This window comes from Colobus angolensis, unplaced genomic scaffold, assembly GCF_000951035.1.
Source record: "Colobus angolensis palliatus isolate OR3802 unplaced genomic scaffold, Cang.pa_1.0 Scaffold386, whole genome shotgun sequence".
Taxonomy (NCBI): domain Eukaryota; kingdom Metazoa; phylum Chordata; class Mammalia; order Primates; family Cercopithecidae; genus Colobus; species Colobus angolensis.
Genome location: NW_012117221.1, coordinates 1,403,642 through 1,421,059, shown reverse-complemented (window position 1 = coordinate 1,421,059; position 17,418 = coordinate 1,403,642). Strand labels below are relative to the sequence as shown.

The following is a 17,418-nucleotide window of genomic DNA, read 5'->3' as shown; positions in this document are numbered from 1 at the left end:
AAGTTCACCTGGCTGGTGGATGATGCCCAGAGACCTAAAAGATGACCACATCAGCTGAACCTCATCAGCTTTGGACAAACCAGGCAAAGCTACAGTCAGGAGGTCTGGGGGAGACTAACTCCCCAAACCGAGGGAACCCGAGGCATAAGGAAGGGGAACAGAAGTTGAAGAGGTCAACACTACCTTGGATCCATAAGCATATCCTGGGACCCTGCTGAGCTATATGCTCTCAGCCTGGGCCATATGAGGTCCTCAGAGTTCCAAGGTGATCCCCCATCCCCAGCAAGAAGCTAACAGACTTGGAGGGAGTGAGTACCAGTTCCCATAAGAAGAACAAATAGCACCAGGGGAAGGAAGGGCTACAGCAATAGCTAGAAATAAACTTCCAACCCTCTTCAACGGCACAAATCATGCTGGGCAAAAATAATTGAAGAAAGCGCAGTGCACCAAAGTTCCTAAGCAGGCTGGCTGCACCTCCTCTGGCCCTCTCTGCTGAAGATGGCAGGAAGGAGAAGAAGCTGGAACTCAGGGGGCCTGTTCCATCCTCCCCTGAAGGCACAGAGAGCAGGAAAGTCTGGGAACTGCTTGCTGCATGAGTTAGGCTTTGGGCTTCTAAGCTGAGCTTACAAGCGGGAAGTGGAGGAGAGGAGAGGCCCCGGGTCATAACCTGGCCACATTCCAGTTCTGAGCAGGCTGTCCTCTTCCATGCCCCCGGCAGAGCTTCTTCCGGCCTGTAGAACTAGGGGCCTGTGTTGATTGTGGGAAACTGGGAACCATGCCACACCCTAAGGAGGCTAGAGCCTCCCCTCCTAGCTGATGGAAGACAGCCGGCCAGACTCCAGACCTCAAGCACTGCTGGGGCAAACGCAGGCTAAATTTGGACCTGGCAGGCTAGGGTCAATGCTGTGACCCTTAAAAGGGGCAGATACTAAAACCACTTCTTGGGTTTGCCTCCATGGATCTCCTGCCATGAAGCCCTTACAGCTCAATGTGACTAGGGCAGTTCTAAAAAGAAAACTCAATGCTTTGGAGGCCAGGAGTCCTGTTCCTGCTCCTGCAGGCCCAGCCTTTTTTTCTGAGAGTTTCTACGGTATTGGTCAAAAGAGTAGTTCACTGTTCTGCTATTCTCTCTGTCTTATGCCTCAGGTACAGGTATGAAGACGGGATGAAAATACTTCTGGAACTCCCCACCTCGTCACTGGAAACAAGGCTTGCTTGTGTCTTGACCCACATTCCGGGTGAAGGAGACTGGTCAATTTCTGACAGAACGGAGTCTCCCCCAGCACCACAGCTTAGCCTATTAATAACATCCTCTTAGCCCTGCTGAAAAGTCAGTGGCTCAAATCACATCTGGAAAATGTTAAGGTGTTATTTGATGAATACATTTACAGCTTGGGCTTTCTGTGAAATGAACTGAAGATGGTGTGTGTGGTGGGGGTCAGCAGTGGGGAGGGGAGGAAAGGAAGGAAGCTGCTGTTGCCTTTTCTGCAGCAGCTGATGAAAGGGTTGTTTCTTTCCATTACTTGGAGACCCACTTCTTACAGGAGTGACTGGGAGGCTTCCGGGTTTCCCGTGAATGAGGAGAGATGTGAGTTTCATGTTTTCCTCAATGGGGAATGCTGAGGGCTCTATCAAGGAGCCCTCGGATGCTCTTCTCACCAAAGGCCCTTTTCACTGTGAGATTATTTTGCAAGGTAGTTCCCACCCCAGAATAAACCAAGCTCAAGGCCACAGAGGGAACTCTGGCTCCTGCAAGCTGAGATTTCTAGGGTAACTGATTCTGCTAAAGACAAAAGCAAGCCTAGTTTTTCAATTCTTTATAAATTTGCAGTGTCCCTCTTGGTTTAAAAATAGTTCCGGATCTTGGGTTCATGCCTGGTGAGCAGGTCACGGCAGGGAGCAAAAGCCAAGCACCACTGTGGACCCAGCAGAATCCACTATATTGAGGCCGAGCCCCAGGAAAAAACGGTGCCAGACGCATTTGTGGTTAACCCTCTGTCTACAGACGATTCTGTGCCTATGAATGAAGCTGGTGAGGGTCTCCTTCCATCCCCATGGGACCTCCAAGAGACAGGTACCACATATTCCCCCAAAAACCATATTCCCCCAAGCCACCCTGTGAATGTGGTGAGTTCCACAGCATGGAAACAGAAGGCTAGCTGTAGACCACAGGACTGGGTCTCTTGAACAAATACTAGAGGATGGCTAGGAAACGAGGCACCAGAATCACCCAGTCACTTGGTTCTGTTCTGGAAAAGGGCACACAGATTCTCAGACACACTCGTACCATCTTCAAAGCATGATCTGCCAGAGACGACTCATACAGCTTTGCACTGTATGTGCAGGACTGAGTGTCCTCTTTGCCTCTTAGCACAAAAGCTGAGAGTTTTATAAGATTTTCAAAAAAAAAAAAAAAAGAGAGAGAGAGAGGAGAAGCAAGACGCCAGTCTGAGCTCAGCTGCCCACTTTACAGCAAGAAAGGACTCTCCACAACACATGAGACTCAGAAAACCTCCTCCATAAAGACACTGGCCTCAAAAGAGACCCTGTCCTTTCAAATTAGAAAGAAAAGGACAAGAAGATAAGTCAGCAGACTTGGCTTACCCTGCCCAGAGCGCGCGCCTCAAACCTCCTCAGTGAGAACTGCCTTTTTCCAGACAGATTCCTGCGTGCGCCCTGGCTCAAGCTGGACAAATTCCTCCTGAGCCTCCTGACGGAAGACTGTGATGTCACCGTGGGCCCTCCCTCTGCTCCCTAAAAGGCCATTCACACAAAGAAGGACTTTAAACTCCTTCGGAGAAGCCTGGCCCCTCCCTGGTTGGCCGGAGCTGGAGGGCAGCGGCATTCCCAGCGAGAGCAGGCCCAGCCTGCTCCTGTCACACTCAGGGCTGAACAGAGAGGCAGGAGCTGGCGGCATTGATGTGAATCAGATACCTCTGTCTTCTCGGCAATTCAGAGGTGGGCCCTGGGACAAGCAGGGAATTGATATCTCAGGGGTATTGAGGCAGCAAAAAATCTGAAAGACCCTGGAGAAATCTCCAGTTAAAGACTTTTCAGGACAGCTTGTGGTGTGTGCTTGTGCGTGTGTACATGCATGTGGTATGTGCATGTGTGCGTGTGTGTGTGTGATAACAAATGCTCACCACGGAACATTTGGAAAACAAAAAATATTCATTACCCCTCCGCTCAGAAAAAAAAGTTAATATTTCATTTCATTCCGTTGTCTTCTCAGAAATACATATTTAATATCATTGAGACCAGACAGTAAATGCAATTCTGTGCCAAGTTTTTTTTTACTCTTATCATTTCACAAGCACTTTTTACGTTATTTAACTGCCCTTGTAAGATGTATTTTAAGTGGCTACATTATAGTCCATGCCAAAGTGGACAGATGCATCTGAAGTCTGAAATGAGTGCTCTCATTTGAAGGAATGTCTGGAGTAAGTAGCTGCACCATCCCATGGCTAACAACAGTCCTCTGCTATCAAGAAAACAGATGCGCATTTGCCTTGGATAGAGACATCAGCGTCACCTCAGAATAGGGTCCCCAGCACTACACTGAGTCTAACGGGAAGTTGGCATGTTTATCAGTGCTCCCTGCCTGATAACACCGCTGGCTCAACTCTGCCTCCAGATTCTGTCCACCTCGTTCCCTGGAACTCTACGTTGACCTGGAAAATTTGGGGCATAACTTACAGGCAGAACTAGAAAGTCAGTCAGAATTCCAGGTCAGTTCAGTACCATGAAGTACTTACTTTCTCAGTAAGATTTTAGAGGACAAAGAGAACTGAGATTTACAGTAAACTGGGGGAAAGATGACAAAGGCCACGCATGGTTCTGTGGGGCTAGCTCATCTGCAGTCAGTTTTGGAGCAGTTCGTCCTGGTGAGCAGCCGAAAGATGGAACAGGGTTCACCTGTGGTCTGCACATCAGCCAGTACAGCACACCTCCTGGGACCCTCCCAAGCACACAAGTCAAGGAAGGGATAATCAGAGTAGATTGCGCCCAGGCAGGCTCTTTTGAAAAGGAAGCTAAAAGTAGACTTTACAAATATTTACAGCATCTAAACAACATTTTCCATATGATAAAAACATTTTCCAAATTTATTTAGAAATACTGGGGAGTTCCTCAGTGACTGACTTGGTGGTATCAAGTCAGCAGGGAGTTCCAAGGGAACTCTGAATTCATGCTGCCCTGTGGAATAATTGGAATGTTCTGTTGGGTAGCCAAAGGCACCTCAATATGCTACTTAGTCATCTAAAGTAAAATAAGGCGGGGAAATCACATGCCAATGGCATTGCTCCACTTGAGAAGGAAGAACCAGGGCAGGACTTTCCATCATGAGGTGCCCTCAACCAGCGATGCAAGAGGGGTACCCGGGACCCACTCCATTACCGCACCTGCCCCTCCACATTCGTGGGAAGATTTGTTAAAAAAAAAAAGGTTTTAAATCTGCCCTATCCACAAAAGACAACTGTATGTGCTCTTAAAGTACTATTTTCCAAGGAGTAGGTTTGCATATGACCTGGCATCTCAGAGACACCAGAGTCCACCACACACACAAACACACATATGCTCCCCCCACACACAGGCACAGCGCTGTGTGTTGACTTGAGTCATCTCCACAAATTCTTATGTTGAAGTCCTAACACCAAGGACCTCAGAATGTGACCTTATTTGGACATCAGACTTTACAGAGGTAAATCACGTTTAAGTGAAGTCACCAGGGTGGGCCCTAATCCAGTATGACTAGGATCTTTAGAACAAGAGGAAATGTAGACACAGAGATGTGCATAGAGGGAACACAACTATTTATAAGGCAAGGAGAGGGGCCTGGAACAGATCCTTCCCTCACAGCCCTCCGAAGGAACCAACTCTGCTGAGGATTTTGCATTTCTAGCCTGCCAACTGTGAGACCATACATTTCTGTCATTTAAGCCTCCCCCCACCAATTTGTGGCACCTTGTCACGGTAACCCTAGCAAACTAATCTATATACTCACACTTACACACCCATGCATTTGTATGTGTGCATGCACACAAAAACACATACATTCACACACTTCCCTGAGTCTTCCCTCAACCCCAAGCTGCAAAAATAGGGTTGAGGTTAGAAAAATACTCTGTGGCAAAGTCACAGTTAGGTACTCCAGAAAAGTGGATTATACTCAGAGGCAGAGGGAGACATGAACAACCAGCAAGCTAGCCTCAGGCTGCAAAAGCATAAATGGAGCCATCCTACACCTGATGACAGTGGAGTCTCTGGAGAGAAATGACCAGCATGGAATCCAGCAGGTAACAGGAAGCTGCAGCTCACACCTCTACACCCTCTAAGCGCAGACCCTGAGCTTGGGGTGGGTTTTCTGAAAATAAATTTGCACTGCCGGTTTAATTCTCCTGGTGCCGTAACCTGATCTCATTAGTCTCTGAGGGTGCCTTACCCTAGGGGAAAAGAAGCCATTTTGAAACTTGGTCCTGGTTGATTGGGAAGTAAACTTCAATTTATGAGGGTCTAGCCACTGGGGTTTAAAGACAATTGATACCATTATGATCATCATTCAGTGAACATCTGTGGTGCACCTACTGTGTGCCTTGTCTGTGCCACATACCCTTCCATAGCTTCTATTTAATCCTCCCATTAATGGCAAAGTGGGGATTACCATGCACTCTGCAGAGGGGCAGACCCCAGCCAATGGCAGCCACCTATTCCCTAGGGTCACTCTGCTGGTTAGGAACAGAGCTCTGGCTAGAAGCCATGAATCCCCAAAATGCAGGAGGGCTCATGGAAGCCACACCAGGCAGCTCAGGAAGGAGCAGACCCAAGAAGCATTTGGGCCAATGCAAATAAAAGAAAAAAATCTTAAGGCCAGGACCAGCGGCTCACACCTGTAATCCCAGCACCCTGGGAGGCTGAAGCGGGAGAATCAATCACTTGAGTCTAGGAGTTTGAGACCAGCCCGGACAACGTAGTGAGACCTTGTCTCTACAAAATTTGAAAATTAGCCAGGCTCAGTGGCATGCACCTGTAGTCCAGCTACTCTGGAGGCTGAAGCAGGAGGAACTTGAGCCTGGGAGGTCAAGGCTGCAGTGAGCCATGATCAAAAAACAAAAAACCGTAAGACGTGTCTGTAATGTAAGGCAGTAAGAGACTACTTTGAAACTGTAGGCCAGCTGCTAGGAGTTTTGGGAAGGCCTCATTTCCCTTCTAGGTCTTAGTTTTCTGGTCTGTGAAATGAGATCCCAGCTACGTAAACCCTCACAATTCACTTCTCCTAATCTCTGTAAGTTCTGTGGTTTTAGCATAAACTTTGGGCAAAGGTGAACTCATTCTGAGTGGGCAGAGTCTCAAGAAAGCCTGCGAGACGATAGAAGCAGCAGCTGCCTTGGAAACCAGGTGATACTTTTGCCAAGAGGGATTTTAAGAGTTCCCGGAAGGAGGCGCGGCTTGCAGACAATCCCCTTGTCAGAACTTTGTCTCTTTAAGGGAAGGATTTTATTCTGCTAAATGTAACTATCCCACTTGTGACAGTCACTAGTCACTAGTACCTTAGTGTGACATAAAGTTCCAAAAATAGGTGTGAAGGGGTCAGGAAGGAGTGAGCCCCGCAGGGTAGAGAGGCTGGCTTCAAACACAGTTAAGAGCCAGCCCATTGCCTGGAATTGCAAAGTAGCAGGTGCAGGGGAAAGGGTGGCACTGGGAAGGTTGCCCCCTCCCCCTTACCCCCCCCCCGTTTCCTGGCGCTTAGGGAAGCTGGGGCAGCTTTTCAAGCTGCTCCAAGACCCAATTCAAGGCACACAGAGAAGGAAGCCTGGGCTTCACAACTGCCCTTCCTCCTCACATGCCCAGTCCTCTCCCTCCTTACCCTTCAGATAGGTTCCTCCTCCAAGCCCCCTCACCAAAAGACCCTACATCTCAGTATGCAGTCAGGTCTTTAAAACAATTTGCACTTACATGGGAATCAGATGGGAATGTTTACAATTCAAGACAGGATTTTGTTTACCCAAAGGAATCCCTGATTGGAATCCCTGAAGGAATCCCTGATTGGAACAATATACAATTAGTTATCAATTATCCACCTATACAATTAGTTATCAGCATGTAATGAAAGAGGTACCCTCATCCAACTCCATAAAGTTGGATGGCAATTTGGCAAAAAACACACAATGCTTTTGACCCAGTAGTTATACTTCCAAGAATTTATACTACAGACATAGAGGCATATGTAGAAAATGATCTATACACAAGGATCTCCAATGCCACAATGTTTGCAATAATAAAAGATCAGAAATTACCTAAATTAATAAGGGACTAACATTTTCTTTTTCTATTTTTTTTTTTTTGAGACGGAGTCTCACTCTGTCTCCAGGCTAGAGTGCAGTGGCATGATCTTGACTCACTGCAACCTCCGCCTCCCGGGTTCAAGCAAATCTCCTGCTTCAGTCTCCCAAGTAGCTGGGACTACAGGCGTACACCACTATGCCCAGCTAATTTTTGTATTTTTCGTAGAGATGGATTTTCACCATGTTGGTCAGCATGGTCTCGATTTCTTGACCTCATGATTTGCCCACTTCAGCCTTCCAAAGTGCTGGGATTACAGGCGTGAGCCACTGCGCCTGGCCTGATGTTTTCATTAAATGGAATATTATACAACTTTAAAAGAATAGAAGAACTCCCAGCTCTACAATAATTTATATATAGCAATCTTCAAAATCTACTGAGTAACAAGTGCTATGGAACATTTTATAAAGAACATGTTACCTTTGATGTTAACAAACATGAATATGAATAATCTTATATTGTATATATGTAGGTATGTGTGTATATGTATTTGCATATTCATAAGCCATCCCTGGAAGGACACATAAGAAACTGATCACAAATATTCTCTCTGGAATGGGGAAGGGTGTCACTGGACATCAGGTGTAGGTAAGCTTCTATTCACTGTGTTCCTTTCTACACCTTTTCAATGTTAGAATATATGCATATATTAACTTCTGGAAAAAGGAATTAAGCACTTAAAAATAGAGACAGACAGGTGGGAAAGCACTAAAAGGAAATATGGTGCCCCGATGGGTGATTAGGCACCTGGAGGAGACACTCTCTAAAAGTCAAGAAGGCCAGGCGCAGTGGCTCATGCCTGTAATCCCAGCACACTGGGAGGCCAAGGCAGGCAGATCACTTAAGGCCAGGAGTTCGAGACCAGACTGGCCAATGTCGCAAAATCCTGTCTCTACTAAAAATACAAAAAATTAGCTGGGCATGGTGGTGGGCTCCTGTAGTCCCAGCTACTCGGGAGGCTGAGGCCGGAGAATCACTTGAACCTGGGAGGTAGAGGTTGCAGTGAGCCGAGATTGTGCTACTGCACTCCAGCCTGGGTGACAGAGCGGGACTCCATCTCAAAAACAAAAATTAAATTGAATTAAATAATAAAGGATATCATTTGTGTGTGTATGTGTGTATATACGTGGAATATATATATATAATATATATTCCATTTTATGAAAAGATCAGTTCCCTATTAATTTAGGTTATTTCTAGTCTTCTGTTGTTGCAAACATTGTGGCATTGGAGATCCTTGGATATAGATCATTTTCTACATGTGCCTCTATGGCTGTAGTATAAATTCTTGGAAGTAGAACTACACACGCACACACACACACACAAAACCACATATATATGTATATACACACATATATATATGCACTTTATTCTATATATATAGTTTGCCCTCTCTCTGTAGTTCATATATGTGTGTGTGTGTGTGCGTGTGTATATATATATATGTGTATGTATATATATGTATATGTGTGTATGTATATGTATGTGTGTATATATATATATGGAGGGAGAGAGAGAGAGAGTTTATCTGTGGCTGCTGTGGTTTCAATGAGTCTCCCAAAATTCCTGTGTTGGAAACTCAATCCCTAATACAACAGTGTTGAGAGGTGGGACCTTAAAGAGAGGATAAGGTCATGAGGGCTCTGACCTCACGAATGGTCAACCCAGGAATGGATTCATTATCAAAGTGAGGCTGGCCCTCTCTTTTCTCTCACAGGTTGTATGCTCTTTTGCCCTCTCACCTTCTTCTATGGGATGAGACAGCCTCCAGAAATGTAAGAACTAAATCTCTGTTTTTGATAAATTACTCAGACTCAGGTATCCTCTTTTAGCAGCAGAAATTAGACAAAGACAGTGGTTAACCCTGGAGAATAGGAATGGGGGAAACTCAGTGCTAAAGGGGTGATGAAAAGCTGAAGTGGAGTCCATGGTTTTTATTTCATAGAGATGTGAATTATTGGCAGGGTACAGTAGCTCATGTCTGTAATCCCAGCACTTCAAGAGGCTGAGGTGGGAGGATGGCTTGAGCCCAGGAGTTCAAGACCAGCCTGGGCAACATAGTGGGACCCCATTTCTACAAAAAATAATTTTAAAAAATGAACCAGGCATGGTGGCATGAACCTATAGTCCCAGCTACGTGGGAGGTTGAGGCGGGAGGATCACATGAGCCTGGGGGGTGGAGGCTGCAGTGAGCTGTGATCACATCACTGCACTCCAGTCTGGGCAACAGAGTGAGACCCTGTCTCAAAAAACAAACAAGAAACAAACAAACAAGCAAAAAACAAAGATGCATATTACGGTGCATGTATTAGTATTGTAATTGGAAAAGCAAGGATTGAGAGTATCATACATAAATTAAAAAGTTACAAATTCAAGCTTTAAATACATTTAGACTTTTAAACAGCCAGGGCTCATCTACTTGTTAGGTTTTACAACACCTCTGATCTCCATTTTCCATCTACATATTAAAAAGTGAGGCTTCAATCAGCCACAATGAACAAATGTGTACCAAAACTTGGCCGTCTCTTGAGGAGGTTTTGCTTTCTGGCTGTAATTTAGCATCTGTTTAGGAGTACTGTCACTCTACACAGCTGCATGACAATATCGCTTTCCGTTTTCACTGAAGATAAGTTATTGGCTTACTGCTATACATAGACATTTTCCTTCCTAGAGCTGCCTATTCCCAGAAAAGTTTTGAAACACACTGTGAGTAACCAGATTCCCCCTTGGGAATCAAATGTCATCGAATTTCATGAACTATGTCACAGACAGAATATGTTATAGGAAAATCCCATTGAAGAATTTCCCAAGGACTAATCAGTCAAGTGGAGAACAAAAAATAGGAGGCCGGCTTATCCATTATTCTAAACAATAGTCATTTTATTAATTCCATTTAACTTAAATGTACAGGTGAGTCAATCTAGTAATCTCCTCACCTACCTACAAGGTGCGCATGCGCGCGCGCACACACACACACACAGACACACACACACACGGGTTCATTAAATTTGAGTCCCATTTTTTCTTTTAGTATTTTAAAATTTTGAGTAAAGTTTTAAAAATAATATTTTGGGTTTGTTCAATCTAGTCTTCCATAGGCAAAAAGCACCATATCTCTTATTAATGTTTAAAGTGAATGCTGGGGTTTGGAACAGAATGTAACTCTGCACTTAGGCAATCCTAAATTCCATACTGATTATGTATGGGATTCCTACTCTTCTGTTACTTAATTCCTATCCATCCGGTGGAGCCTGAGGGTCTAAGGTCAGTGGTGGACTCTGGGAGCTGAGTCCAGGGAACAGAACAGGTCTCTCTTGTACATTTACCCACCATGCTCTTCCCTGCTCAAAGCAGGTGTTACATGGCAAGCCTTCACTTCTCCAAGACAATGTTCACAATTCCAGAGGAGAAAGAAAAACCATCAGAGATGCTTTTTTGATGAAATCATTGGTGAGTTCTAAGAACACTTAACAAAAGGAGCTACCACTTTCTGACAGGAAAATGGTTTGAGCTGATGGAATCAGCTACCTATTGATTCCAGGGAAACTGGTGGAAAGTTCTAAAAGGTTCAGAAATCCCTGCACAGAACCACCCCACCGTCATGGATATCAGCATCACTGTGAATCGCCACCCCGTCAAGGAACTCATGAACAGTCTTGTCTAAAGTTTCTTCAAAAGCACAAAGCCACATGTGAAGCCAGGCTGTGTAGCAAACAGACCTCTAATCCAATTCACTCTGACACACTCTGGCAGGAAACGAGAACTCCAGGAAAGTCCAGATGGTCAGTCTGAGAGTCCTGCTCCACTAGGGTTAAGTGGTAATTCTGGATCAGGACAGGCACTGGGGACACTGGCCTGATGAGAAACAGGACACAGCGGGCAGTCAAGGGGCAATGAAGACTCAAGCCAGGGCTGCTAATTTTTCTCCCATCTCATGCGGCAAAAGGATGCCACTGTCTACAAGGGATTCTGAGCATGATACCAGAGGTGCACTTGTGGTTTAAAGCAAGATATTTGCCCTTGACAAATTTGCCTTGTCAGGTCCTCATTGACCTGACCCTGGTTCTGACCGCGATTCTGCCTCAGCCCTGGCCTTTAGCCAGAAGCAGGGGGACCACATGGACTTACACCTGTCTTGCCCACAGCTCTGCTCTCTCAAGCCCACCCTGGGCCAGCACTGGTGGGCCACGCTCTGGGAAAAGTTTAGGCAGCCAGACTCTGGGGGCAGCTGAGGGCTGGCCACCTGTTTCCGTCCACTGCTTCTATGGCTCTGAATGCCAGGAAGGAACCTCTGCAGGAGAAGGAAAGCGTGGAATTTCTCCACGTTCCACTGGGATGCATGATAAGCATAAGCCAGCAGGGATATGGGGAGCAGTGGGGAGTCGTGGGAGGGTATTTTGCTTTGTGCAAAGAAATGTGCTCCTTCCCTTAATGCAAATGAAACCAACTACTACCTTCTCTCATTTATGAAGACTCTCTCTGCCCGACTGTGGATCCCAGGAGCAGAGCAGGGTGGTTGAGAGCCAATAAGTAATACTGATTATGGAAACAGGATGAAATCTGAGAACCAGCAACAAGGAAGGGGTCGCCATTTGCTTGCAAAGCCTCTGCTTCATCCTGTTTACCCTCCAGAGACCCTCTTTGATCCCAGGGCTGCCTGCTGTTGACCATTTTGCTGCCATAGTTTTTAGACTCTTTGTTCTCCATTTGTTTATATGTGGTAAAGTGATACGGTGGGAAGCACACAAATCTAGAGAAAAGAAGGTCAGGGTTTGTGAAGACTTGGGTATCACAAACTGATTGTGTGATGCTTATGCAAGGGATTTTCTCCTCCCTGAGACTCAGGGTCCTCATCTGTTAAATGGATATAGTAAGTACTGAAGTGAGTCAAATAGTGTCTTGCCCCAAAATTCATGTCCACCCAGAATCTCAGAATGTAACATTTGGAAATAATAGAGTCTTTGCGGATATAATTTGTTAGGATGAGATCATACTGCGTGAGAGTAGGCTCCAAATCCAATGACTGGTGTCTTTATAAGGGGAAGAGAGGGCATACAGATATATACACAGAGGAAACTCCATGTGAATCTGGAGGCAGAAATTGGAATGATTAATTTACAAGTCAAGGAATGTTAAACATTGCTAGCAACCACGACAAGCTAGGAGAAAGGCATGGAATGGATTCTCCCTCAAAGCCTCCAAAAGGAACCAACCCTGCCATCTGTAATTTCAGACTTCAGGCCTCTTGAATGGTGAGAGAAGAAATTACTACTGCTTTCAGCCACATAATTTGTGAGAATTTATTACAGCTGCCCTAGGAAATGGATACACCTACCTTCTGGGGCTATTATGAAGATTTCCGAAAAAACAGCATGTGAGGGCAGCCGGCCCCACGATGGGAGCATGGTGGGACTTCAATGCCAGGTAGTTCACTGTTGCTCTCTACTCTGGCCACAGGCTAATAATAGCATATTTCAAGCCTTCTCAGAGGCAGGTTGCCCCAAGATATTCATGCTTTTTAAAACTTGTAGACAGGGCCGGGTATGGTGGTTCACGTCTGTAATCCCAGCACTTTGGGAGGCCAAGGCAGGTGGATCACCTGAGGTCAGGAGTTCGAGACCAGCCTGGCCAACATGATGAAATCCCGTCTCTACTAAAAATACAAAAAATTAGCCTGTTGTGGTGGTGGGCGCTTGTAATCCCATAATCCCAGCTACTTGGGAGGCTGAGGCAGGATAATGGCTTGAACCCAGGAGGCAGAGGTTGCAGTGAGCCAACATCGTGCCACTATACTCCAGCCTGAGCAACAAGAGCAAAACTCTGTCTCAAAAAAGAAAAGGCCAGGTGCAGTGGCTTACACTTGTAATCCCAGCACTTTGGGAGGCCAAGGCAGGCGGATCATAAGGTCAAGAGATCAAGACCATCCTGGCCAACATGGTGAAACCCCAACTCTACTAAAATTACAAAAATTAGCTGGGCGTGGTGGCGCATGCCTGTCGTTCCAGCTACTTGGGAGGCTGAGGCAGGAGAATCTCTTGAAACTGGGAGGCGGAGGTTGCAGTGAGCCGAGATTGCGCCACTGCACTCCAGCCTGGCGACAGAGTGAGATTCTGTCTCAAAAATAAATAAATTAATTAATTAAAACCTGTAGATAAAACAGAAACAGCAAAGGAATACCTGTGGAATAAGGGCATATCAGCGCAGCAAAGGCTGCAGGCTTATCGACTGCCCAACTGGAGCAGAAGCATATGTGTAGGTTGTTGTATGCAGAAGCCAGGTTACAAAGACAGCCTGTTATAGAGCTGGCAATGGGAATGTACCTTGTCAAACTGGAGAAGGAACCCAGGACCCAAGAGTCCTCAAAGGTATTAGCAACTTTAGTTGATGATGAGGTGCTCATAACCTTTGTTGAGCATTTATGATATGCCAGGCATTAGACCATGCGATTTTTATGCATAATTACATTTATTCCTCAAAACAAGCGTAGGAGGTCAGTACTCTTGGAAGCTCTAGTTTACATGTCAGGAAACCAAGGTTCAGAGAGTTTTAAGTGACTTGCCCAAGGGCTCCAGCCATAAGTGCTAAAGCAGGGATTGAACTGGTCCCCTCAGTTTCACTATGCACCATTCAGCATGTCATCATTTCAGTAAAGTGGCTCAACTTCTTATGAAAAACATTATTTAAGATTACTTCTTGAAGCCAGGTGTAGTGGGTTGTGCCTATATTTTCAGCACTTTGGGAGGCCAAAGCAGGAGGATTGCTTGGGGCCAGGAGCTCAACTGGAGGCAGTCTGTCCCAGGTCCTTTAACCACTATCTTGCCTCTTGTAGATACAAAGGTAGAAACTGGGACAATCTCAGCTGGAAGCTTATCAAGGAAGACTGGCTTCAAGATTCTTTTTCTACTTTATCATGTACTCTAAACGGGTCCTAGAACTATTTGCACGTGCTTGCTGGCTTAGCTGATATGCCAGTTTCTTTGACAGGAAATATAGATGATATGGATGATGATAACAATTATTCATTGCATACCTACAATATGTAGGCATTTACATACATTATCTCAATAAATCCTCATGGCAACTCTGTGAAATAGGGTTAATCCCTATTTTGTGGATGAACATATTGAAGCTCAGAGCTTAAGTAATTTGCCCAAAGATACAAAACAAGGAGGGGCAGAGTTGAGAGCCAAGCCCTGGCCTGTCCAGCTCTCCAAAGCCCACTATAAAGAAGCACATCTTGACACACTTTTTGCTCTTCCAAAACACATGATGCGCCATGGCTTACTGAATCTAAGAATTCACTTTGAGCCCTTAGCTGCATCTCGGATGGTAATCTTCAAGGGCTGTGTCTCCCACCTGCATCTGCTTAAAGATGCCTGGAGTTCTCCTCTAAATACTCCAGGTGAGTGACTTTCTCTTCAGTTGAGTGGTTGGAATTCTCTAGATAATGTCTGGTCACTTCCAAGAATGACTGTCTTATAATCAGGTTCAAGCACAATAGGAGGGATCCTACAATAGCAGAGAGCTGCCAGTCAGTCTGGCCATGGACCCCTCCCCAACATGCAGGACAGAAGGTGGGGATCTAAAAACAGGAAATGACAGGGGCTGGGTGTGGGAGTGGGGGCTTCAATGCTGCAGGAACACAAGCAACAAACATCTCAAGCAGTGCAATGCTAGAAGGAAGCTGGAACCAAAACGTTGACTGGAGGATGGTGCCGCTTTGTTATATTCTAAAATGTTCATCCTTCCATTTTATTTCTCTTTAGTTTTTCTGAGCATGCTGGATGCAAAATAAAAATAAAGAAAATAAAAATAAACATGTAGCCCTGAACCACGCTCTCTACATTGTGACCACTTGCAAAACCTCAGAATTGGTGCAGATGGTGCAAAATTCCTTTTTCTCACCATAGCAATTCATTTTGCCATTAGGGGATGGGGAAGCAAGGCAAGACTTTATCTGCAAAGGCTGTGGTGGTGGCAAGGGGTTTGCCAGCTCCTAACTTGGTCAAGTCCCCTAAGTTTCACTATGCAATGCTGAAATGCACCATTCAGCATGTCATCATTTCAGTAAAGTGGCTCAACTTCTTATGAAAAACATTATTTAAAATTACTTCTTGAAGCCAGGTGTAGTGGGTTATGCCTATATTTTCAGCACTTTGGGAGGCCAAAGCAGGAGGATTGCTTGAGGCCAGGAGCTCAAGACCAGCCTAGGCAACATAATGAGACCTCATCTCTACAAATAATTAAAAGAAACACCCGGGCTTGGTGGTGCATGCCTGTGACCCCAGCTATTCAGGAGGCTGAGGTCAGAGATCACTGGACTCCAGCCTGGGTGACAGAACAACACTCTGTCTCAAAAAAAAGAAAGAAAGAAAGAAAGAAAAGAAAAGAAAAGAGGAAAAAAAATGCTTCTTGATTGTACTCTGTAATTCAGGTTTAACAAATTTCTATAAGGCTAATGAATTTCAGAATTGGGATATGAACAAAAACAATAACCTGAGAGAAGAGCTGTTTAAAACATTTAGCCTAATTAGATTCATAGATCTAATTCTCCTTCCTCTCTTGTAAGCTTGGATCGCATCATTTGGAGTATTTAAGAATTCAGGAGCATAGGCCAGGCATGGTGGCTCATGCCTGTAATCCCAGCACTTTGGGAGGCTGGGGCAGGTGGATCATTTAAGGGCAGGAGTTTGAGACCAGCCTCGCCAAATTGTGAAACCCCGACTCTACTAAAAATACAAAAATTAGCCGGGGATGGTGGCAGGTGCCTGCAATACCAGCTACTCAGGAGGCCGAGGCAGGAGAATCACTTGAACCCGGGAGGCAGAGGTTGCAGTGAGCCAAGATCATACCACTGCATTCCAGGCTAGATGACAGTGAGTCTCCATCTCAAAAAAAAAAAGAATTCAGGAGCATGAATGCACCATAAACACCACGTCCACATCTAGGACTCCAGAGGTCTCAGGGGTAAAGAAAGTTAGGAGTGTGATCCAGTCTGTAATCTGAACCCCAGCCGCCCTAAAGGGTGCTCTAGATCAGTGGTGCCACTGTGGTTTGCTCTGGGCCTTCCTTCCCCCATCAAAGCTAAGAACAGACTTTTTCTGGGGGTCTGAAACTCACCAAGCCCTGACCAGGGCACCATTCAGAGACCAAAAGAAGACTAGGATGCTGTCCAACAACCAGGCCCTCGATAAATGTCCCTTGGACTATTTATTTATTCTGATTGAGAAAAAAATAAGTGTATACATTTATGGTATGCAACATGATATTTTGAAATACGTATGCTTTGTGGAATGACTAAATCAAGCTAATTACTACATGTTACCTCACATATTTGTGAGAACACTTAAAATCTACCCTCTTAGCAACTTTCAAGTACAATATATAATACATCATTATTAACTATAGTCACCATGTTGTACAATAGAGCTCTTGAATTTAGTCCTGCTGTGTAACTGAAATTTTGTATCCACTGACCGGTATCTCCCCAGTCCCCCTCCCCTCCAGCCAGTCCCTCCCTCCAACATACTGATCTCATTTCTTTTGGATCCATACCCAGAAGTGGGATTGCTGGGTCATATGGTAGTTCTATTTTTAGTTTTTTGAGCCTGAACTTTTTTTTTTTTTTTTAAAGAAACTCCTAAACCTGGAATTAAGGGGCCTGCCACCCTTTTCTGGTATCTGTCCCCTTGCTGGTACCTCCACACAGGCATGCCCTTCCCTCTCTCACTCCCAGGCAAATTCATCTATTTTCAGCAAGGGTTCAGGTTAAACCTGCTCCCCCTTGAAGTTTCCTGGTGACTGCCCACACCAGGGCAGAATTAGCTGCTCTGTGACACGTTGCACGTAGTTCTAGAAGACATGCCGGGCTATGGTTAGAGCTCCCTGAGGGCAGGGTTTGCCTTCAAGAACTATTCATCAGTACCTGTCAGTCCTGGGCTATCATTACTGCCCTTCCTAGGGGCTACGAATGTCACCAGGGAGACTTTTATGTCTCCAGGAGGGCTCCAAATACCGCACCCTGAAACATGTCCTCTGAACCTCAGAAGCCTTCTGGAGCTTTTTTTTTTTTTTTTTAAT

The 17,418-nt window shown here is 45.4% G+C and overlaps 1 protein-coding gene across 4 annotated transcripts in view; it reads right to left on the bottom strand.

The window, feature by feature from the left end:
- Nucleotides 1-17,418, bottom strand: part of AKAP2 (A kinase (PRKA) anchor protein 2) — a 128,830-nt gene that overhangs the window by 44,584 nt on the left and 66,828 nt on the right. Inside the window, exon 1 of one of the 4 annotated variants that reach the window (XM_011954595.1) lies at nucleotides 2,605-2,694. The exons of the other annotated variants lie outside the window; for them this stretch is intronic. The gene's annotated coding sequence lies outside the window, so the exon portion shown is untranslated. Of the gene's footprint in view, nucleotides 1-2,604; nucleotides 2,695-17,418 lie in introns of those variants that run through there. 4 annotated transcript variants of the gene reach the window in all.